The 24311-nt window shown below is 36.9% G+C and overlaps 1 long non-coding RNA gene across 1 annotated transcript; it reads left to right on the forward strand.

The window, feature by feature from the left end:
- The first annotated feature begins 275 nt into the window (after positions 1-275).
- On the forward strand, positions 276-17103 carry LOC148213603 (uncharacterized). Its single transcript, XR_015794352.1, has 4 exons — positions 276-377; positions 1498-1649; positions 9184-9277; positions 12240-17103. It is a non-coding gene; the product is annotated as an uncharacterized LOC148213603 (long non-coding RNA).
- The last annotated feature ends 7208 nt before the right edge of the window (positions 17104-24311 follow it).

Raw genomic sequence — 24311 nt, forward strand, 5'->3', positions numbered from 1 at the left:
TTATTAAATATGTAGGAAGTAGTCATGTTGATTGTAATTAATGTAATGTTCATTCCATTTTAATTAATCAAATTTAGTTTTTGTCCTGGTCCTGCAGTGTTGTGCATCCATGCCCTAGCACATAGATTAGCATGTTATTATAATGGATACTGGCAGCTACAGGATACTGAGTGACTATATTTGTACAAAACCGCTACCTTCTTCTAGTGACATGTGAGAGGATCTTATTCAAGTTGGAAGAAGGAACAAGAAGTTTATTTTCCCCCAGAGCAGTCTGCAAATCATGGAAGCAGCAAGGACTATAGAAGCAAATTTTCTGACTAGACCTGGATTCAAGCCATTTGCCCCAATGAGTTAGAAGAACTGAAACCTCTAAGGTAAAGGTGGGAGGGAAAGTATAAGCAGAAGCATCAGGAGCATTTTATTTCTTTTCACTTCTACTTTGCTCAGATGTATAGTTTTACCCGTACTCTCATTTCCTGTAAGGCTCTACAGAAATCCAGATTTGAAAGCCAAAATGTGTTGTGGGCCATGCAGGGATACCTATCTAGTCCTAGGTCAGAATGCCTTTAAGCAACTGTATCTTTTCTTAGGCATGCATGGCTGCCCTCCCCAGGAGTCACATGATTCTGGGCAGTCATGTTCAATTAAAGGAATTTCCAACAGGTGCTACCTACATGCATACTCCAAATCATAATTTGTCCTTTAAATCTGGACCTCTGCGTAGCCCTAATTTCCCATCCATCTGTCTCTATGTCTGATTAATCATTGCTAGCTTTTTATGTATATCTAGGCCTCTTATAATTTGATGTAGCTATAATTGCCCAAGCACTTATTTTATGCCATTTATTAAAACAAACATCCTTTATTCTTTACTGCTACGGGGTTGAATTTGCAGTAATTCCACACACTCTACATTGCTTGGCCGAGCAACTAGTTAAAAGGGGAAACTATAACCATGTACTCAAGAACAGAGTCTTCAGAAGGGGATTGCCTCTTTTGCCTCATCCAGATTCCAGGTGAAAGAGGGGCATCTCCCCATTCAAGATCATGGTAGCAGCCTAATTATCTGCCCCAGGTAATTCCTGGGGGAACAGCTACATGCAGCCACCCCAGAACTCAGGTAGAGAGGATGGGAGGGTAGAAATCCCAGGACAGGATCTAGCAGTCTTGTGCTTTGGGTTTATGACCAGACATCCTGCTTCAACTACTTGTAAAAGTCCTCATGTAAAGATAAAGGCAGAGCTCTGGGAAGGGCATACTAGCCATGGCAAAGAAGAGCATGAAAGCTTCATGCTAGCGTATTCATATGCTGGTGACATTAATGGGCCATCAACTGAGGTTATCTCTACTTGAACATATTGAGGAAATCTGAGATAGTGAAATATGTGTGACACTTTTTTTAGCCTCTGCCTGTGTGCTGCATTTTACTGAGGATTTATCTCAGTGTATTGTTCATATTCAGAGCAAATGCCATCATAGATCTCTTTATCCTAGATGCTGTAATCAACAACAGACCTAATATACAGCAACATCCACCCTCAACTGTGGAAGCTGAGTAGGTGATTTTGGACTGGCCTGTCTCTTTTACTCCAACCTATCTCTTAGGGAAGTAGTTGTGGAGGAAAAAAGCAGGTCTGGAGCCAAATGTAAGTATAATATTAATCTGGTTTAAAGTGAACTAATATAGAGTTACTTGACTTTAAAGTGAGATACCTTGGATAAATGTGGCATGTGAGGATAGGGATAAATGACCTGACATTTCTTCCTTCTCATTTTATGTGAATTCAATCTGAGAAACAAATGATAAAGCGTTATCATGTCTTAGAATTGCCTTGTTTCTATATAAAGGAAATCTTCCTTCCTGGTCAGTCATGAATACTGGAAGCTCACACCAGACACATGTATCATTTTTTTCTTATTTTAGGATATGAGCTTGAAATGAATTAATTGCCTCAACCAGATGTTAGATATGGATTCCATCATATAATTAATAATTACCCCTTTAAAAGGCTTTTTGGATGGAGGAAAAGAGAAACGAATGGATACATTGCTACTGCTAGGGACCTCAGAGCCATTCCATTTTCATTGCAAAAACACAAGTTAATTGTCAAAGGGAGCATCTTGCTAGACAAATCAACTTGCAGCCCCAGGCTACATGTAATTCCAAAAGTTACAAATGACCCCTAAATCTCCTCTAAAAGTTGTGACTAAATTGTAATTTTTGATGTGACAAATTAATTTTTAACTATATAGAATTTAAACATATTCACAATTTATATTAAATATTTGATGTTAATTAAGTATTTACTTTCTTGATGACTGCAATGACATGCTCTAAATTTGCTACTCTTGAGGAATCCATGGGAACTTAAGGTTGTGTAAAATGCAGTAACCAGGCTGGTAATTTGTGCATAACACTAAGAGCATCTTAAACCCATGCTGGGGGACTAACACTGAGAGTTGTTTTCCAGGCAGAATTTAAGTGCTCTTTTTATGTTTAAAGGCCTAAATGTCTTGGGGGTTGAGTATCTGAAGAACTGAATGTCCCAGTATGAACTTGTCCAGATGTTAAGATCAGTGGGCCTCTTAAACGTGCTCTCACTTTCTGAGGTCTCTTTATCAGGACCACAAGAGAAATGTTTTTCCTGGGCTACTTTCAGTGGAAACCCTTCTGCTTTAAGGGGAATTTACAATCAGATCTTAGTTCAGCACTGAACTTCCACCGTACATTGCAGTAGGTGACTAGTTTAGGAGAAGGAGAGGAGAACACATGGAGCCAATGTTCCATTCTCCAAAACATACGCTGTTTCCTGCTCCCATCATCTGCTTCCTGAGCTGGCTATCACACGCTGGTAGAGCTGGTTACAAAGCCTTTTTAAAAAAGAAACCATGTCCAAACAACCTACAAATCTTGCGCTAAGTGCAAAAGGTCTGTTTAGCTTTATTCAGGACACTCAGCAGGAAAAAAACTGCAGACTACTCTGTCTCCATCTCATGTTGAGCCAAGTTAAAAACTCACTAGGAGTTGCTGGGTCTGAGTTTTTGAAAGAGTCACTTACAGATCCACATTTCCAAGAAATCTGTAACTTGGTGAACTGCAAGAAGATACAGAGTTAATTTCAAGCCACCATTATTACATTAAACAAATCCTGCATGTTGCAGAAATAATGTAAAAATAAGCTGCAGGAGTGATAATGACTTTGTTTTTGTCTATAAGAGCTCATTAAAAATATGAAAGGGTTTTTTTGTCAAGCAAAAAGAAACATGAAAGTTTTATCACTTCGATCTTGCCCCAAAAAGCCTTGCCCTCAAAATACAACTGAAATATGTTTCTGGAATACTTAGTCATAGATCAAAACACAGGAAAGCAAAATAAAATAAACACACACACATACAATATATACAAAATATAAAATCATAGCAATAAAAGAAAAACCTGTCTCAAAATGTTGATAGTTTAAGTTTGAGAATCCATGTTAAGTCTTTTTTCTCTGTCATTGCAAACTACTTCACAAAATTAAGCTACATTTATACATAGTTCAGAATTTAGGTTGGAAAGTAAAGTAGAGGCAAGTAATGCTTCAGAATCACTCAGATAAAATGAGAAGAGAGGAACAATTGGGGAACAGTGAATATCTTGAATGAAATGCATGTCTTAACAGCACACAATCTACTGATTGTATTGTCCCACAATGGCAGACTCTCTCACCATATCATATTTTCCTACATTTTTCAAATAGCACAGCAGGGGATAAAGTATTATGCATTGCTAATGGGTACCCTCTCTTCTATTTTGTAATTGTTCAGTTATAAAGATATTTAGTTGGTTTGAGGAAGCAATTTATGCTATCAAGGCTGTAATAGCTTGGAACCAGACATATTTTATTAGTGTTCCATATCACTGACTCTTGCTTTAATTTTTGCTTTAGCACGATCAGGCCCTAAAGTCAAGAGTAATTTTGTGGAAAAACTTATAAACAGAATTTAACAGAATTTAACAGAATTAAAAGGTGTCACTATGGAGATTGGTAGAAATTACTCAATGCTAAATGGACAAGTCCTGAAGAGGTTAGACTGAACTCAAATATTACTCATGGTGACTAAAATCCTAATTTCAACCTACAGTAGTCCAGCCTCAAGTCTTAAAACATTTGGTATATATACATCTGAGGACTTGGACATTAGATCTTAACATTTTAGACTGGATTATTTCTAGAACAGGGAGATTAGACTCTAACAAAGTCAGGCTCCATGTAGTAATTGAGCCAAGGCTTTATTTTCTGGGTAGTTTGAAAGAAACCCAGTATTGCAACAGTGTTCCACTGGGCATTTTCAGATATGTACTTGGCATATTTGGGAGTGGGGGGAGTTCCAAGATGATGAAAACCGATCCCCAGATGTTTGAAATTTTGGACCTGCTCAGTACCTACCTTGGTTGTAGACCATGATGACTTCTAGGTCTCTTCACAAAAACTAGACTTCTTTAGATTGTTGATAATTAATCTCCATCTCATTATCAGTGCTTCATTGTGCAAGTACATTTAATGTTCCTTAAACCAGTTTCTGTTCTACAACAGATGGCAGCCTCATACAGCTTACTAAAAATATTCAAAAGGCTAAAAGGGCAATAGTTATTTTGGTCAATTCCGTTGCTTTTCTTGAATACAGGGATGATAATAGCAATTACCTAATCTCTTGGGTGTCATATTGTACTATCTATATAGGGAAATAAAGAGGCCAGCCATTCTAAGATAGACTTTAAAAATTCCAGTGGGATAAAAAACCTGACCCAGGGCCTTCCCTCCTCTAAGCTGTAAAATGAACTCCTCTATCTCCTTAAATGACATTGAGAACAGTGGGGTAATATTAGTATTCAATATTTTTGTTTTGTTTGCACTTACATCTAAGCACAGTACAAGACCTCATTTTTCCTCCATGATATGTTCCCCATGTCAACAACCCAGTGAAGTAGGCTGGACTGAGCTCGCGTTACTGGCCCAATGTCACCCAGTGAACTTCCATGGCTGAAGATGGAGTGGAACCTGGATTTCCTTAGTCTAACACCTTAACACTATACCACACTGGGTATCTAATTTGTAAAAATGCTTATCCCATATTACTGGTAGAGTACAGTTAGCTAACTTAGAAAGTCACAGACAATAACAATTCACTAGAACAATGAAAGATTGTCTTTTGGCTGCCAAGTCTCCATCATTCCTCTTTTTAGTCTTTCCATTTCTAACAAAACCTTATACTGATTCTTGAATTGATTAGGATCTGTGGGGTAATGCTACAGTTCCCTTTCCTATAGAATTAGAATTCCCTTAGAAGCTTTTTCATTTTGTTTCAGTCTTCGTCAAGCCAAGGTTGTAAAATTAAACTATGGGTATTAACTCCCCTAATTTTCACTCTTATCAAGTCATGCAGCTTATACATTATATTATAGGGACTAAAAGAGTTAATGTTGCAACGATAGATAAAAAAAAGATTGAAAATTCATATAAAAATCTGAACTTCTTCATAACTTCCTCCACCTGAGGATACCACTTGACTCATGAGAAATATAGGTATCCACATCTGCATTAGGAAAGGACTTGACTTTGCATACCCTTGACTTGTATTCTTACTTTAAATTTCAAACCAACAAACCTAAGAACATATAGGACAAAACTAAAGGAAAATTATATATGTCTGGTCTCACATCTATTTTGAAATATTATTATTATTGTTGTTGTTGTTGGATTTCTTTCCCGCCCATCTCCCCTACAATATCCCCTATTTGCTTTAAAAGGCCATGAGATATTATAAAAGTAAGCAATAGTAGATGTATTACAGTGTTTTCCCATGTGAATTCTCCCAGATGGTACTGGTCATAGCTCCATTAAGAATATATAGAACAATATATAGAACAAGGGCATTAATTGTCTACATACTGATCCTTGAACCATTGTAGCAGCAGTGGAATGCCAGGAGTGTATTTAGTGGAAGGAACAAAGGAACAACAGTAATATAGAGTACTACTGTTTTTCTCCTAGACAGACATTCAAATCACTATACAGGATAAATCTGGCATAAGGAAAAGCAAAATAGAGAGGTGCGAGGAAGACTTCTAAGGAGATCCATTTTCCCCTGACTTATGAGTTATGAATGTTGAGAGGGCAGACACACATTTATAATTATGACAGTAAAATTAGTGAATTTTAACAGCAAATACCCAATTATTCTAGAGGTACTTGTTCAATTTTAGCTATATGTAATATCCAGGAACTGAGTTATCATAACTTAAAAGCCTTTGTGTAGTAAGTACCATATCATTCCAATTAGTTGTCCAGTGACCTTTTTTTACAATATTATTTTATCAAATCTCTAGATATTAAATACCAAAATGTATTTAGCAAATTAAAGATATCTTACTTTAAATTTCAAACCAACAATGTTCCAGCTTAGTACTGAGATGCTAGGGATAAGTCAGATTCACTGGACCCATATGATCTTCCACTAAATCATCAGAGTACATCATGCAAGTATGATCCAACTGTATTAGACTGGAGCAGTGATTCTCAACCTTGGCCACATTAAGATATGTGGACTTCAACTCCCAGAATTCCCCAGCCAGCATGCTGGCTGGGTAACTCTGTGAATTGAAGTCCATACAAGAAGAAATTGAGAAACACTGGACTAGAGCAGCTGACTGAATTCCCCATGGTTGAAGGGTAAAGATGGATTGTTCCTTGATCTCTGGTACAGAAAATCCATCTCCTTAATAATTTCATTTATGCCATTTCTTGTGGTGGAACAAGAAATAAGGGATCCAGATGTTGTTTTTTAATGGTGGTGATTAAGTGTTCAATAAATGTTATGAATTTATGATTATGATCCTACTAATGATTTTCCAGATACTGTAGATTACATGAATATTTTGTAATACATATGTAACATACTTTTTTCATGTTTCCATGTTAAAACAATAACATTTTTTTAAGAAAGGGGGCAGGATTCAACAGAAGAAATCTTTAGTTAGCTGATCTTTGCAGATTCCTTGAAGAAAACTTTGCATATATGAGATTTTAATGATTGGTGATGCTGTTGGCTTGTGTTCAGCTGTTGTCAGAAGATATAGATATCCTTGTTGCTTTTCTTTCTGATTCTCCACCATTGATAAACTGCATGTAGATTCCTGTCTTGTTTATCAAAAATCTCCTTACTGTCCAGGATGGACTGTTGGTATTATTTGGTCCCATAATGTGAGATATCACGGTACAATGAATAACTTCCATCTGCTTTTTATTGCTTCAGTGAGCATTAGGTTTAACCTGAATGAAGCCATGGTTTGCAGGCTGCGTTATCTAGGAATTGTTTTCCCAACAAGTCTTCAATCTCATCACTGTGTAGTACTTTTTGATATAATTTCAAGGGTCTCTTGATTAAAATAACTGGGCATTTCCTGTTACTTCTTCACTTTTTTCTTTATTTGGAATATGTGTTCTCTGCTGGCTGTAAAAATGCATCTCATATTCAAGCCTCTACTATGAAATTGTGGACTATAATGCCTCTTTTTTTTAAGTTGCTGGAGCCTTTGTACTATCTTTATTATTATTCTTTATTTATTGGTGTATTTGGTGCTATTTGTTTATCGTAACTTTTAATTGCAATCATCTTACTGAGTATTTCAGTTATGATTACAGGTGTTGTTAATGCATCTTTCACAATATTTAATCTGAAGAAGTTACCTGTTCTGGCCAAGGTAGAGTTTTGAATTTAAGTTCCTTTTCTTCCCTGTCATCCTGCCTCTTGTTTCTAGTGGCAGGCATACTGTAATTATTGTCATTTGCCCATGGTGCAGTCAGACCAGAGGACTTCTTATGTAGTTAGCAGTAAGGCCTCCACCTTTTCTTCCTGCCGATGCTTGCACAGGGCACCTAATTATGTTCTTTTTGTTGTTATAGTTTTTAAATTGGTTTTAACTGGTTTTTAATGGTTGTGTTTAAGTTGTTTGGTTTTGTGTTTTAATTGTGTACACTGCCCAGAGTCACATGCATGAGTTGGACAGCTATATAATAAATATTTGTACATTTCAGCTTCAGTCCTCCTTCTGTCTTCCCCCTCACCTTGTTTTGTATACCCAGATATGTCCCTCAAAAAAGGACATACACAGTCCTGTGTTAATACTTGAAATGGAACCATTTGAAATTTACTCAAAAACCTCATCTGCAAGGTTGTCATGGAAAGAAAAGGCTGCGTAAAAGTTATTATAGTTCTCTTGGAGTCATTTCATTTAGGAAGCCATACAATTTCTTTCAGCTCACTTGGGTTAAGATGTGAGTAAACTCAAGTAGGTTATAATTTGTCTATCACATCATTTCTTTTAATTAATCTCATTTGATGCTATCAATAGCACTACAGTATATTTATGAAATGCTCACAAGTTGCCAGAAGCATCATAATGCCTCTGGGAATCATTTCATTTGGTAAGTTCAAATGCCAAATCAATAAAATACAGAATATCTTTATTTCTGCCTTTGACCAGCATGGATGCCAAATCTGATAAGGCCGGTTTGTGCAGAGGTTGATTCATTTCATTCCTTTCTCGGTGTGTTTGCTTTTCCTCCTCACCAATTTGGCTAGAATTTTCTCACTGTCACTCAGTCCTCTAGCGTCGTAATTCTTACTTATTATTTCTCAGTGATACTTTCATATGCAAAATAAAAAAAAAATCAATCAACAGTACCTAAAACAAAGATTCATCTGACAGCATAATTTCCATACTAATAAAAAAAAAAAGTCTCAACTTTGAGATTAGTTTTAATATTCTCAGATGTGCATATTCTTTTGAAATATATTGCTATTGATGGAAAATGATATCTGGACAAAGAAAGTAGATTCTCAGTGACCTACTTAGAGATGAAAGACTGATTCAGCATTAGAAAGATAAATATATGGCTGCAACTGCCCTGTAATTTGCAGAATTGATGTTTTTAGCAACTTTGAACAAATCACTTATTAATGTAGATTAACTATGAATGATTATAATGAAATATGGCTACTTTTCATTGAAATGCTAACACAGAACCTTTCTATGTGAATGTGTTAATACATTTCCTGTATGTTTTTGTTCTTTTTTAATATTTATTTTGTTCTGTTTTTTTTTCTTTTTCTTTAATAATGTTCTGTCTTTCATAGATAGATGAAATGAGATGGCCAAGCAGATCTCATGAGATAAAGAAGTTATGCATTCTCCAGGTTATAATATGTGAGACTTTACTAAGTAATCTAAGTAAGTATTGCAGAGGGAAGAGTTTGGGTGATATGCATGCATAAGGCTAAAAAAAAAATCCCTCCCTAATTTATTGAGAATTGTTTCAAGGGGAGATGGAAGGTAAAAGAATTGTGCTGTTTGCAGCTGCTTATATATTGTAATCTATAAAGTTAATTTTCCAGTTCAAACTGTGGTTTAATACTTCCCTTTGGAAGTTCTCTATTCTACAGGAAAAGCAAAAGAAAATGTGAATGGAAGGAAAGTGTTTGGACAAAGGCTTGGTCTCAGTCTAATAAACCCTAGATTTTAATCCAGTATTTTTATGTCTCAGCCAGACCATTGCATTATATCAGCATTTGAGCCTAGAAAGATTCTGGAGGATTCCTATCAAACCAGAAATTAATTTCTTTAGACTGATCACAGCTTGACCAATAAGCCTTATTTGATTCTACATGCATGTTTATTAAGAAGCTGTTCCCTTTGTTTTGTAGATGAGCAAAGCTGTGCATAGATAACCTTAGGTTACACTCACCTAGCATCAATGGTATTGATTAGTGCTTACTTCTTTATAGACATGTATAAGATCCCACTATCAATAATAAAAGTAATTGTGCTATATTCCAAAAAGGTTGATTCACGTTTTGGAATGACAGATGTTTGGGGACTTTGTAGGGCTATTTTGCCAAACCACTGTTTCATATTAGAATGAAAAAGAAGTGTAAAATTCTGTATATATAAATATAAAAGCTCCATCATGAAACAATTGTGCCTTATGAAAAAAACAAGTTTCTGCATTTATACTCTTTTATAAGTCTTAAAATGAAATCACATTTGAAATGAATGTTAAAAATAATTAAGCAGAACTTCTAGGATGCCACCAAGCATAATTTAAATTATTCGGTTAAGAAAGGGAACATCATATACACTGTGAAAACGTTATTTTCTACTGCTTTACTGCTGGGCAGTACAATTCATTGAGAAGCAATTTTTTAGATACAATCTTTTTATTGGCTTTCTTCTCCATTACTTCAGAGTTAGATTACAATGGAGTTTGTCTAAATTAATTGTCCAGTCAGGGCATATTTTTATTTCTGTATATATAATGGGGAGGGATGGATCACTTGATGACCTCCAGATGTTATGGATTGCAGCTTCCACAATCCATTGCCATTGGCCATGCAGGCTGGAATTGATGGAATATGAAATCCAAAATATCTGGAGGATACCCAGTGGCCTACCTCTAGACTAAGTAATCAGGTTTGGTTTGAAAACATGACATGGTTTGAGTTGCTAGGACAAACTTTGAATAACACCCACAAGTACAAATAATTCAAACTTTTTCTTCAATGGTTCCAAAAAAACCCTTTCAGTCTAGGTAGCTTAGTGGTCCACATCTGTTTACCTTCAGCAGTCATAATGGTTTCAAAGTCTGTGTTCCCTTGTATCCATTTTTAATATACTTAATTCTCTTCCTGATGACCTTAACATATGTTTTTGAGGATTATATGTACTCATCTCATGTGTTATCATTTCTTTATCCCATGGTGAGCTCAATGGCCAAAAGCAAGATTATCCCATACTGAATCCATAGATTGGGATGGAAAGTCATGTAATAAACTAATAATAGTATTAGTGTGCCTTCCCATTTCCTCCTAGGGATTCTGAGTGGATTAAAACTTCATGTCATGAAATACTTACTCTGGAAGATACCTTATAGCCTAAAGATAATAAATTAAAATAACCCTTTTGGATTTTAGCCTCACCCATTTCTTTTGGATTGCTTGCAGAGCCCTGATTCCTGAAATATTGCAAGATTTCTGTCTGTTCCTTTTCTGTTACTTCCCACACTTTGATTATTCTCCATCATCCATATTCTTCCTTGTGAAGTAACTGCTCAGTTTTGCTACAAGCTCAAATATAACTTTCTTTTCTAATATTTGCTTTCTAATTGGGAAACAGATATGTTAGCAAATATTTCTAGACAGGTCATTATATTTCTATGAAGTACAACTTGAGTAACTGCACTTGTTACCTAATCAGAGAAGAGAGGCACATATTTCAGTGTGAGACTGAGATACTGAAGCCACAGTAAACATGGTTACTTAACCCATGATGAAACACAGAAAACAGTAGTTAGTAAATAGCAACATAAATTAGTGAAGACTTTCAAGCTAGAAAGCTCCTTAGAAAAAATGGTGCATAAGGAATATTCCAGTTTACTCTCAACTACAGGCATAAAAGATTCTGCCATGAATTAATGTTGTTTAACTATTCTGCTCTATCTGGAGTTCACAGCATGAAGTTTTGCTGATTTATGTTGTTCTCCAGCCAAAAGTGCACCAAAATTACAGTTTTGTTTTAATGGATTTTCGTGGCTATTTTTCTGGCAACATATATCCCCACCAAGTCCTGCTATGCTATCTCATTGTGTCAGGGCAGTTGTTCCTAGGAAGGATGAGCAAAGAACACCAGGAGCATATGCCAAGAGCATATACTCACAATAAGGTCACCCAAGGCATGGTCATCTCAGCTACCCAGCTAAAGCAAGCAGACACCTATATCGGACAGCAGCAATAATCAAAGATGCTGGAGGCAGATGATCACTTTAATGAGAATGGCAAAGACATCATTTCAGGCTATGTGGGAAAAGGCAATCACACCTGCATTTTACCAAGAAAACTGTATGGATAGACAATCTAAAGTGATTGATAATATAGTATTGGAGGATGGGCCCATCAGGTCAGATGGCATACTACAAGCTATTGTCAGCTCTTCAAGACTGAGGTCAGGAAACACTGGAACTCTATTTTATTGTTATAGGGTATGATAGAAAAAGCTTGAAAGCTTGACTGAATTTCTCTCTTCCTCTTATACCAAGGAAAATCAAGGCAGGGTAATCCTGAGTTTCTTTCTTTCAGGGCTAAGCTGGTTATATAACTATTCTTGCATTCATCAAAACTCTCTCTGTACTTTTCTACAGCTACTGAGGAAGAGCTGAGGATTTTTTGGAGTGCTGATGGTATTTATGACCTGGCTAGATTAAAGCCTTCAGGACATCTAGTGGCTGATGTTGCCATGCAGGAAAAGAAGAGAAAATCTAAAGCTGCAGACACAGAATTACAGTGGCAACATGAAACATAAGACGTTTGAACATGAGAAAGGTCAACACCGTGAAATATCTTAAGCATCAGCTAATTGAAATGGGCTGGAAATGGGCACTTTTAGTCAGAATATCATACTGTTTACTATTTAGACATGAAAAACAAGGGAATGGAGTTCCTTTTATAGCCAGGATATAGCAAAGACGGTACTTGACATAATGCTATCTTTGACTGAATAATATCAATTAGACTTTACAACTCTTTATCCAAATTTATGTTTTCCAGTGAAGCAGGACAATGACTTAGCAGTTTTAGCCAATCCAATGATGTGTTCATTGCTAACTTATTCTTCAAAAAACCAAAACAGTGCTTATATCCATGGACATCACCAGGTGGAGTACATAGAAATCAAACTATTACTGGTAGGAAGTGAACATGTTCAGTGACAAAAGTAAAGATATTGTAGACAGCAAGGAAGATGACCTTGATGGAGATATGCAGGCTCCATTGCCTAGGCAACAGGGGCTAAAGCATTTTTAAAACTTCAGAACATCCAGATAATATTTGGAAGTGGCTCAGACAGACACCTCCTTGATTCGCTGAACTATAAGAAGAAAAAGTCTCCCTTTTGTCACAAGTCAACTGCAAATGGAATAGGGAAGGAGTGCTTTTAAGGAAAACACCTTCTATAAATGTGCATGTTCAAAATCTTTGAAAGGATTTCCAAAGGAAAACATGAAGGAAAGTATGAAACAGATTTCTAAGACACCATGCAGCACTTTCACCAAGTTCCTGAACACCACAGCTATTCTGAATAGAGGGTTTCTTTAAGAGGGGCATTAGGGAAACAGGATTTCCAGTAGGTACAATTCTATATTTAACATTCTCAGCAGTACTTCCCTCTCTGTGAAGTCAGGAAGATGGCCTTAGTAGAGATATGCAGGAACCATTACCAAGGCAAAAGGGGCTGAAGCATTTTTTCTTTAAGGTCCAGAAAAAGGTAATGTTTGGAAGTGGCTCAGACAGACATTTCCCTAATTCACAACTATAAGAAGGGGAAAGAGGTACAGCACAATCAAACTTGCAAGATTCTCTTATAGCCAATCTCAATAAAAATAGTTGTAGACATCCTGTGGAGTTGATTTCATGGTCTGGTCTACCTAGTGGGGCTGACGATATGACCAGTGGCTGACTGTCTAACAGATCATGAACCATTCATGTGCAAATTCCAAGTTAATCTAAAATAGAACAAGGACCATCCGTTTTTACAATATGATTTTGAGCATATACCCACCATTTTAAAGGAGAATATCAGGAATTTCTTTGAAGTCCTAAACTTCATTGAAAGAGAACCAGAGGAACTGTAGAATGAAATCAAAGAAACTGTTAAAGATGAACATGAAAAGAGACTGCCAAAGACCAAGAAACAGAAGAAAGACGCATTGCTAACGTATGCTGGTAAAAGAAAGCTAAAGAATACAAGAAGGCAAAATGTGCTTATTGATTATAGAAAGACCTTTGATTTACTTGACCATGTCATGCTGCTTTTTTAATAAGAACTTTATTAAGTTATAAAAAGCATAAAAAGCAAACAAAAACTAATAATCAAAGAGAAACAGAGAACAAGAGAGTTAGAAATAAAGAAAATACAAAAGTGACAAAAGTAAAGAAAAGGGAAGAAAGGAAAAATTGTAAAAAGAATGTCTTCCGACTTCTTATACAGTAGATATAGATAAATTATAGAGTGACCTCTTACTCTAAAACTACATCTTAACATACATATTTTGTATAATCTATTATTTTAACTAGGCATCAAATCCATAAATCATAGTTTAATGTTTTTCTTTCTCCTGCAAAAAGTCCAAAAGGCACATTAAAGTTAATCAGTGTTTTTTCTCTAAGCAAAGCTGTCGATTTTGCCATCTCAGCTAAATCCATCATCTTCACGATCCATTCTTCCATTGTGGGTAATGTCAAGTCTTTCCACCTGAGCATATAAAAGTCTAGCTGCAGTTATCATATATAAAAACAAAGATCCATGAGCTTTTTTCAATTGTTTGTCCATCAGTCCCAAAAGGAAAGTCTCTGGTTTTAACTGAATATTAACCTTCAAGATCTTCTGAATTAATATATGAATCTGGGTCCAAACTTTTTTAGCCTTATTACATGTCTGTCAAAGATGATAAAAAGTCCCTTCTTATGGTTCACATTTTCAACATAAGTTTGAAACCGCTTGGTGCATTTTGGATAATCTTTCTGGTGACAAATACCATCTATACATAATTTGGTAGAAATTCTCCTTCAGATTATAACAGTGTTAACCCTTTCATCCACATATTTTCCCTTTGTTCCCTTTGTATATTATGTCCAAAATGTTTAGCCCATTTTATCATATGGTCTTTAACTTGTTCATCTTCTGTTTCAAATCTCCACAAAAGCTTATACATTTTAGCAATAAGATGTTCATCATTGGTACACAATTCAGTTTCAAAAACAGCTTTGTTTTGTTCAAAACCATATATCTTTTTATCAACATTAAATCTTTCTCCATATGAAAACCAGTGGCATGAATGTCCTTGAGATGTCAAATCCTCTCTTGATTTTATTTTAATTTCTCCTTGATGATTATCAAGGATATCGCCATAAGTTAACCATTTCTGCTTAGTTACCATTTCTTTCCTATAAAATGCTTCTTGTGGAGATAACCATAGGGGTATTCTTGGACACAGTCTAGGTTTATATCTATTCCAAGTTCTCAAAATGGCACATCTAATAAAGTGATTCTTAAATCCCCATTAACCTTAACTTTATCATACCATAAATAGCCGTGCCACCCAAATCTCAATTTGTGTCCTTCCAAATTCAATAATCTGTTATTTCACAGCAACACCCATTCTCTCAACCAAACCAAACAACAAGCAGCAAAGTACAGTTTAAAATCAGACAAGGCTAAACCTCCTCTTTCTTTAGCATCTTGCAACACCTTATATTAAACCTGAGGTTTTTTACCTTGCCAGATAAATTTAGTTATATCCTTCTGCCATTGCTTAAATGGTAAGTCAGTAGTCACCATCAGTATTTTCTGAAACAAAAATAGCGTCCTAGGTAACACATTCATTTTTATCACAGAGATTCTTCCCAACAATGAGATTAACACCCAAATATTTTACCTTTTTTTCAATCTTAAAAACTTTTATTCATCAGTTCTAGTTGGTCTTGTATCTTTGTATTTTTTGTTAAGATATTTGTCTTTTGTTTATTAACCTTATATCCAGTTAGTGCACCAAATTTCTTTAATTTTCTGATTAGTATTTCTATCCCTTTCAAAGGATCTTCTAGCACCAACACCAGATCATCTGCAAAGGCTCTCAATTTATATGTCTCTTCCTTGATTTTAACTCCCATTATCCCCTCATCTTGTCTTATATGTCTATTTAAATCTTCCAAGACCAAAATAAACAAAAGTGGGGATAGTGGACATCCTTGTCTTGTACCTTTTTGTATCTCACCTGGTTTCATTAACTCTCCATTGACAATAATTTGTGCTTTCTGTGATACATAAATCAATTTAACTGATGTTTTTCCCAATTTAATCTTTTTTATAGCTTCCAAAGGTTCCATTATTGTTATAGGCCCATTCATTCTTTGTCTTTGTACACCTGTAAGTCATGGTAAGTTTTGCAATTTTAGATACTCATCTATTTTTCCCAGAGGAACGTCTTGTCTTTCATACAAATTAAAATAATACTGATGGAAAGCTTTTTGTATAGCCTAATTGTCTGTTAAGGTCGTATTTCCCTCTTGAAGCTTTAATATCATCCTTTTTTCTTTCTCCTTTCTTAACTTATAGGCTAACCACTTTCCTGGTTTATTTGCAAATTCAAAATTCCTTTGTTTTATGTAATTCCTTTTGGTTTCCATTTCTCTTACTGTCAACATAGACAGCTGTTGCTGTAGTATTTTGATTTGATATAAAATATTTGTCTTGATCAGCAATGTGTTTAAGTCTTCTTTTCTCTTAATCTCCTGTAAAATAGCTTGTGTCTTTATTTGTGCTTTTTTTTCAGTTCAATATTATATTGAATAAAATAACCTCTAATAAAAGCTTTGCTTGTATCCCAGACTGTTTTTAAATTCACGCCTTTATTTAGGTAATTCTCAAAAAATCCCATTAGTTTTTTCTTACAGTCTTTCACTATCCAATCTTTTGTAATAATCTCATTTAATCTCCATCTGAAGGTAATAAGTTTCTTTTTAAAACTCCAAGTCACAGGGTTATGATCAGAAAAGGTTTTTGGTAAGATCTCAACTTTACTTGTGTTATTAACCAAAATTTTTGAAGTCCATATGATATCTACTCTTGAACATGATCTATGTCTTTCAAAAAAATGAGTGTATTCTCTAGAATTTCCATTTTTTTTTTCATCTCCAAATATCCACTAATGTTAAATTATCCATCAAGTCAAAATGGTCTTTGGTAATTTACCTTAGGTAGTTTTAATTTTCTTCTCAGCTGTTCTATCTAGTTGTGGGGAAATCACACCATTCCAGTCTCCCATCAAAATCCAATTCTCATATGTAAAATTTATCAGTTGTTCTGTGAGTTCTTATAAAAACCTGCTTTATCTTCAACTGGAGCATAGAGTCCCAATAATAGAGTTTTACGTCCATATAATTCCATTTCCACTACTACAAATCTACCTTGTTGATCAGTCAGTATTGGTTGTGATTTTAAATGGGGGTTAATATATAAAACAACTCAGATAGGGGTTTTGGGGGGGGTTGGGGGGGGGTTTTTTTGGTCCTGCTGAAACAAATTCTTCTCCTAAGTTTTTACGTATTAAGTACTTTGTATCTCTGTTTCTTATATGAGTTTCTTGCAAGTCATGCTGTTGAATGTCCTTAGGAAAATGGGAATCATAGAACATCTCATTGCAAAATCTATACATGCCTTAATCCAAAATCTATACATAAGACAGGAAGTTACAGTTCAGGAAGAACATAGTGAAAAAGACTGGCTCCAGCTCAGCAACAGAGTGAGAGGAAAGCTATATATTCTCTCCTTGTTTATTCAGTTTATATGCTGAATATATGCTGGAGAAAACTGGTTTGGGAGAAAATGAGCATGGTTTTAAAATTGGAGGAAGAAACACAAATAACCTATGCTATGCCTCTATTCTAATAGCTGAAAATGCAAATTATCTGCAAGCTCTAATAATGAAAGTCAAGAATTGTAATAAAAAAGAGAATATGATTAAATATAAAGAACACCAGACTAATGACAACCAATATAACAAACAGCCTTAGAACTGACAATGAAGACATTGAAGTAGTGGATAGCTTCTGCCTTTCAACAGCAAAAGAATCAGCAGTCAAGAAATACATTGCAGACAAGTAATTGGTAGAATGGTAGGATAGTAATGAAGGCCTAGGAAAAGATATTCAGATGCCATGATATCTACAGAGATCAGAACTGTGCTGGTAGTGGTTTTTATTGTGACACTCTATGCAAGGTGGATGGATTCAATTACAGTAGCGATGGGTACACTATTAGGAGACTTGAAGGGCATACACTGAGGAAAGATTATCCTGGAGAAGTGGTCACAAAAAGTCAATTCCAACTTAATGGTACATAATGAATCAACATCCCTTTGCATGTTTAATTCTAAAGACTTCCTTCCAATAGGTGTAGTTTTACATTATTGTTGGAAGGTGTGACGGAGGTCCGGGATTGTGGGAACTAACCTGTTTTTATGTGTGTTTCCTTGTCCAAATTAGTAGATGGAGAAGCTTCCTGACTCCACTTTGAAGTAATGGGAATGAGGTTTTTATCACCGGGGAGAAAGAAGACAGGCTTTAGATGTTAGTAAGCTATAAACTGTTGTAACCAGATAAGATCTTGTGGAGAAACCCCAGTTGTATGTTGATTTGTAACATTTGAAACCTTTGTTAATTAAAATCAAAGCAGTATCCTTAATTCTCGTCACCTGTGAAGAGGGGTGGAGGCCAGCCTGGAAAGAGTACTTAAGATAAGGCCTGGAGCTATAGAGGGACGATGGAGGGAGCTTTGGAAGAAGACATTGGCTTTGTATCTTTGTTGATCTGCGGAATCTACTTTCCTCAAGGAAGCTGCGGACCTCAAGCTTTAATCTCATTTGTGAGAGGGAGAAATGGCTCGCTTGGAAGGCTACTTCACGTGAGGCTGCTCAGGCGGAAAAGGACTTATCTATCTGCTTTTTACTTCTATGGGACTGTTTGCTTTCATTGAGCAAGTTTTAATTTGCAGCTTAATTTTTTTGTATTTAATCCTTTTTCGAGCAGTAAGTAAAAAAGCCTTGTTTGGAAAGTACTCATTTGTTTCTTGAGTTGTTTTGGCATTGCACACAACCAGCAACGGAAAGGACCCAAAGAGAGATGTACCAGCCCCAGGGGTGGTTGTCACAGAAGGTTATAATGATTCCAAAGCTCAGGAGCAAATGAAATCCTAATAGTTGCATCCATACTTTCCTCGACTTTGTACTCAATCAAACCTTTAATGGCATTAAAAAGACAATAAAAGATACAAAAAAACACACAGTTGCATATTGGAAGTTAATCAAAGGGGTAGCCATACTCATTGTGAAAATTGTTTGCATTTAATTTTGAGTACTTCATCCAAGAATTTAGAACATTTCTGGTAATTGCGGGCACGGCATCTCTCAATAAATTTTGGCAGGATGATACAGTGTTTTGGGGATATTTGCCCTGCAAGGGTTTTAAAAGCAGTTCGTAACAAAGAGTCTCAACTAAGTGATAGTCAAAAATTATTTGGTGAATTGTATCGGGAGTGCTACAAGAACAGAGCCTCTCGTGATTGGGGATGTGTTTGTACCTTCCAAAAAGTACCTCGGAAGGAAAAGAATTTGCTCTGGCCAAAAAGAAGGCCTTACACTGAGATGGAACCTCAAGATCATACAAATAATGCGCCATCTTACCCAAGTAAGTTTCTGTACCTAACATGGCAGGTGAACAAACACAGGGTTGAGAAGGTCTAAGTTTGTGGTATTCTAAACATCTCTGTTTAATAATTCTAAATACATAGGTTTCATCTGATAAATATAAATCATCAATCACAATCACAATCTGCTTGAGTTTAGACATAATGTGCCGAGACCAGGGCGAATTATATTTATCCATATTAAGTTGTAATAGCAGACTTCGAGGAGCAGCTCTAAATAAAATCCTAAGCCAATATTTGATTGTTATTAACCAGGCTTTGATTTCTATCAGGTGTTGGCCAGTTTCTAAGCAAATTGTGAGATAAGGGACACAATTGGGCACCGCCAAAAGTTGCCTCAAGAAAGTTGCTTGAATGCTCTCAATGTTGAGATTAAAAGCTCCCAGCCAAATGGGCATACCATATAAGATTTGGGAAAGAGGTTTGGCATTAAATATTCTAATCGCTGCAGGTACGTATTGATTTCCTCTTGTAAAGTAAAATTGTTTAATCTGAGCAGCCGAACAATTGGCCAAGTGGATTGTCTTATTACAATGAGTGACCCAAAAAAGATTGCAACTAAATGCAATGCCAAGATATTTAAAACTTTTAACTTGTTCAATTTCTATATTACACATAAACCATCTCTGTGGGCACCATCATTTAGCAAAGGTTATTACCTTTGATTTGGAATAGTTGATAGTAAGTGAATTGCATTGACAATAGTTATAAAATGCATCCAAATATCTGCAAACCCACTCTCGTATAAGAGAGAATTGTAGTATTGTCAGCATAAAGTAGTAATGAGGTGGAAAGACCACCAAGCTTGGGAGGATGACCATTAATGGAGCTAAGGGAGTGTGCTAGATTGTTCAAAAAGAGATTAAAGAGATAAGGGGCAAGGACACAGCTCTGTTTAAACCCCTTTCTGGGTGGGCATCCTCTCCATTAGGTGGCCCTTAGGTGAATATTTTACTTGGCAGGGGGTAGCCATGTGGAGTTTCTTTAATAAAAACAGGAGTCTCAGGTCAATTTCTTGATTCATCAATTTGGTATAATAGATCTCTTGGAATTAGGTCAAATGTTCTTTTGAGATCGATAAATGCTACAAAGAGCTTCTTCCTTCCTAGGTTCAAATATTTTTCTATAAGGAAATTCATTATGAGGCAATGGTCGATAGCAGAATTTCCTTTGCAGAAGCCTATCTGTTCAGACTCCTTCATGGATCACTGCCTTGTTGTGGCGAAGGGGCTTGCGTAACTCAGTGAAGCCATGAGCTATACCGTGCAGGGCCACCCAAGACGGACAGGTCATGACAGAGAGTTCTGACAAAATGTGGTCCACTGGAGAAGGAAATGGCAACCCACTCCAGTATCCTTGCCAAGAAAACCCCATGGACAATGTCAAAAGGCTAAAAGATATGATGCCGGAAGATGAGCCCCTCAGGTCGGAAGGTGTCCAGTATGCTACTGGGGAAGAGCGGAGGGCAATTCCAAGTAGCTCCAGAAAGAGTGAAGCGGCTGGGCCAAAGCCGAAAGGACGTTCAGCTGTGGATGTATCTGGAAGCGAAAAGAAGGTCTGATGCTGTAAAGAACAATATTATATAGGTACCTGGAATGTAAGATCTATGAACCAAGGCAAGCTGGATGTGGTCAAACATGAGATGACAAGATTGAACGTCGACATCTTGGGAATCAGCGAATTGAAATGGACGGGAATGGGTGAATTTAATTCAGGTGACCATTATATCTACTATTGTGGCCAAGAAACCCTTAGAAGAAATGGAGTTGCACTCATAATCAATAAGAGAGTGGGAAAGGCAGTAATGGGGTACAACCTCCAAAACGACAGAATGATCTCAGTGCATATCCAAGGCAAACCATTCAACATCACAGTAATCCAAGTCTATGCCCCAACCACTGATGCCGAAGAAGCTGAAGTTGACCGGTTCTATGAAGACCTACAACACCTTCTAGAACTAGCACCAAAAAAAGATGTCCTTTTCATCATAGGGGATTGGAATGCTAAAGTAGGAAGTCAAGGAGTAATCGGAATAACAGGCAAGTTTGGCCTTGGAGTACAAAATGAAGCAGGGCAAAGGCTAATAGAGTTCTGTCAAGAGAACAAGCTAGTCATGGCAAACACTCTTTTCCAACAACACAAGAGACGACTCTACACATGGACATCACCAGATGGTCAATACCGAAACCAGATTGATTACATACTTTGCAGCCAAAGATGGAGAAGCTCTATACAGACAGCAAAAACAAGACCAGGAACTGACTGTGGCTCAGATCACGAGCTTCTTACTGCAAAATTTAGGCTTAAATTGAAGAATGTGGGGAAAACCACTAGACCACTCAGGTATGACTTAGATCATATTCCTTGTGAGTACACAGTGAAGGTGATGAATAGATTTAGAGGATTAGATCTGGTAGACAGAGTGCCTGAAGAACTATGGACGGAGGTCTGTAACATTGTACAGGAGGCAGCAACTAAAACCATCCCAAAGAAAAAGAAATGCAAGAAAGCAAAATGGCTGTCAGATGAGGCTTTACAAATAGCTGTGGAAAGAAGGAATGTGAAAAGCAAGGGTGAAAGGGAAAGATATAAGCAATTGAATGCAGATTTCCAGAGAATAGCAAGGAGAGATAAGAAGGCCTTCTTAAATGAACAATGCAAAGAAATTGAGGAAAACAATAGAATGGGGAAGACTAGAGATCTCTACAAGAAAATTGGAGATATGAAAGGAACGTTTAGTGCAAAGATGGGCATGATAAAGGACAAAAAAGGCAGGGACCTAACAGAAGCAGAAGAGATTAAGAAGAGGTGGCAAGAATACACAGAAGAACTATACAAGAAAGATCTTAATGTCCCTGATGTCCATGCTGGTGTGGTCAGTGACCTTGAGCCAGACATCCTAGAGAGTGAAGTCAAGTGGGCCTTAGGAAGCATTGCTAACAACAAAGCTAGTGGAGATGACAGTATTCCAGCTGAGTTATTTAAAATACTAAGATGATGCTGTTAAAGTGCTGCACTCAATATGCCAGCAAGTTTGGAAAATGCAACAGTGGCCACAGGATTGGAAAAGGTCAGTTTACGTTCCAATTCCAAAGAAGGGCAATGCCAAAGAATGCTCAAACTATTGCACAATTGCACTCATTTCACATGCTAGCAAGGTTGTGCTCAAAATCCTACAAGCTAGGCTTCAGCAGTACGTGAACCGAGAACTACCAGATGTACAAGCTGGGTTTCGAAGAGGCAGAGGAACTAGAGATCAAATTGCCAACATTCGCTGGATCATGGAGAAAGCACGAGAGTTCCAGAAAAACATCTACTTCTGCTTCATTGACTATGCAAAAGCCTTTGATTGTGTGGATCACAACAAACCGTGGCAAATTCTTAAAGAGATGGGGGTACCAGACCATCTTACCTGTCTCCTGAGAAATCTGTATGCGGGCCAAGAAGCAACAGTTAGAACTGGTCACGGAACAACCGATTGGTTCAAAATAGGGAAAGGAGTACGACAAGGCTGTATACTGTCACCCTGCTTATTTAACCTATATGCAGAGTACATCATGAGAAATGCCAGGCCGGAAGAATCACAAGCTGGAATTAAGATTGCAGGGAGAATCATCAATAACCTCAGATATGCAGACGATACCACCCTAATGGCAGAAAGTGAAGAAGAACTAAAGAGCCTCTTGATGAGGGTGAAAGAGGAGAGTGCGAAAGCTGGCTTGAAACTCAACATTAAAAAAACTAAGATCATGGCATCTGGACCCATCAATTCCTGGCAAATAGAAGGGGTAGAAATGGAAGCAGTAACAGACTTCATTTATTTGGGCTCCAAGATCACTGCAGACAGAGACTGCAGCCATGAAATTAAAAGACGCTTGCTCCTTGGGAGGAAAGCTATGGCAAACGTAGACAGCATATTAAAAAGCAGAGACATCACCTTGCCGACAAAGATCCGCATAGTCAAAGCTATGGTTTTTCCGGTAGTAATGTATGGCTGTGAGAGCTGAACCATAAAGAAGGCTGAGCGCTGAAGAATTGATGCCTTTGAACTGTGGTGCTGGAGAAGGCTCTTAAGAATCCCCTGGACTGCTAGGAGTCTTAAAGGAAATCAACCCTGATTGTTCATTGGAAGGACTGATAATGAAGCTCAAGCTCAGATACTTTGGTCACCTAATGCGAAGAGAGGACTCTTTGGAAAAGACCCTGATGCTGGGAAAGATTGAAGGCAAAAGGAGAAGAGGACGGCAGAGGATGAGATGGTTAGATAGCATCACTGAAGCAATGAGCATGAAACTGAACAAACTCAGGGAGGCAGTGAAGGACAGGAAGGCCTGGCGCAATATGGTTCATGGGGTCACGAAGAGTCGGACACGACTTAACGACTGAACAACAACAACAAAGCAGCTAGTCCCATTTACCCTGAAAGTATAATTTCTTTTTCTTTAGAATATAAAGAATAGATATATTTCTCTAGATATAAGCTCTTAAAAACTTTTCTTATATTTTAAAAATTCATTATAATTACTTGCCCTGCTGCTTTATGCAGATGACGCAGTTGTCCTCTCTAGGATACCGATTGGTCTAAGAAGAGCCCTGAGAACTCTGGTCCAATACCGTGCAAACAATCTTCTAGATATAAACTATCAGAAAACAAAGATTATGGCCTTTTCCAAAAGACCAAAACAACACTTCTGGACTATTAACGGTCATAGAACAAGTGAATAGTTTTAAATGTTTAGGAATAATCGTGCATGCCTCTGGATCAAGGAGAGCTCATTGTGAATATGCAGCTGATTTAGGTCTTCACTCCGCCAATGCCATCTTAAAATTTTTTCAAAGTAAAGGGGGGTATTTTGTCCTAGCAGCTCTCAAACTTTGCCAGGCAAAGGCGCTAGCCGAACTTCTCTATGGGTCTGTTGTCGGCTCTCCAGCTTCAAGTGTGACATACTTGGAA

This window comes from Python bivittatus, unplaced genomic scaffold (genome assembly GCF_059951505.1).
Source record: "Python bivittatus isolate LINGU-HERP-01145 unplaced genomic scaffold, Pbiv_v1 ctg000980_np1212, whole genome shotgun sequence".
Classification (NCBI taxonomy): domain Eukaryota; kingdom Metazoa; phylum Chordata; class Lepidosauria; order Squamata; family Pythonidae; genus Python; species Python bivittatus.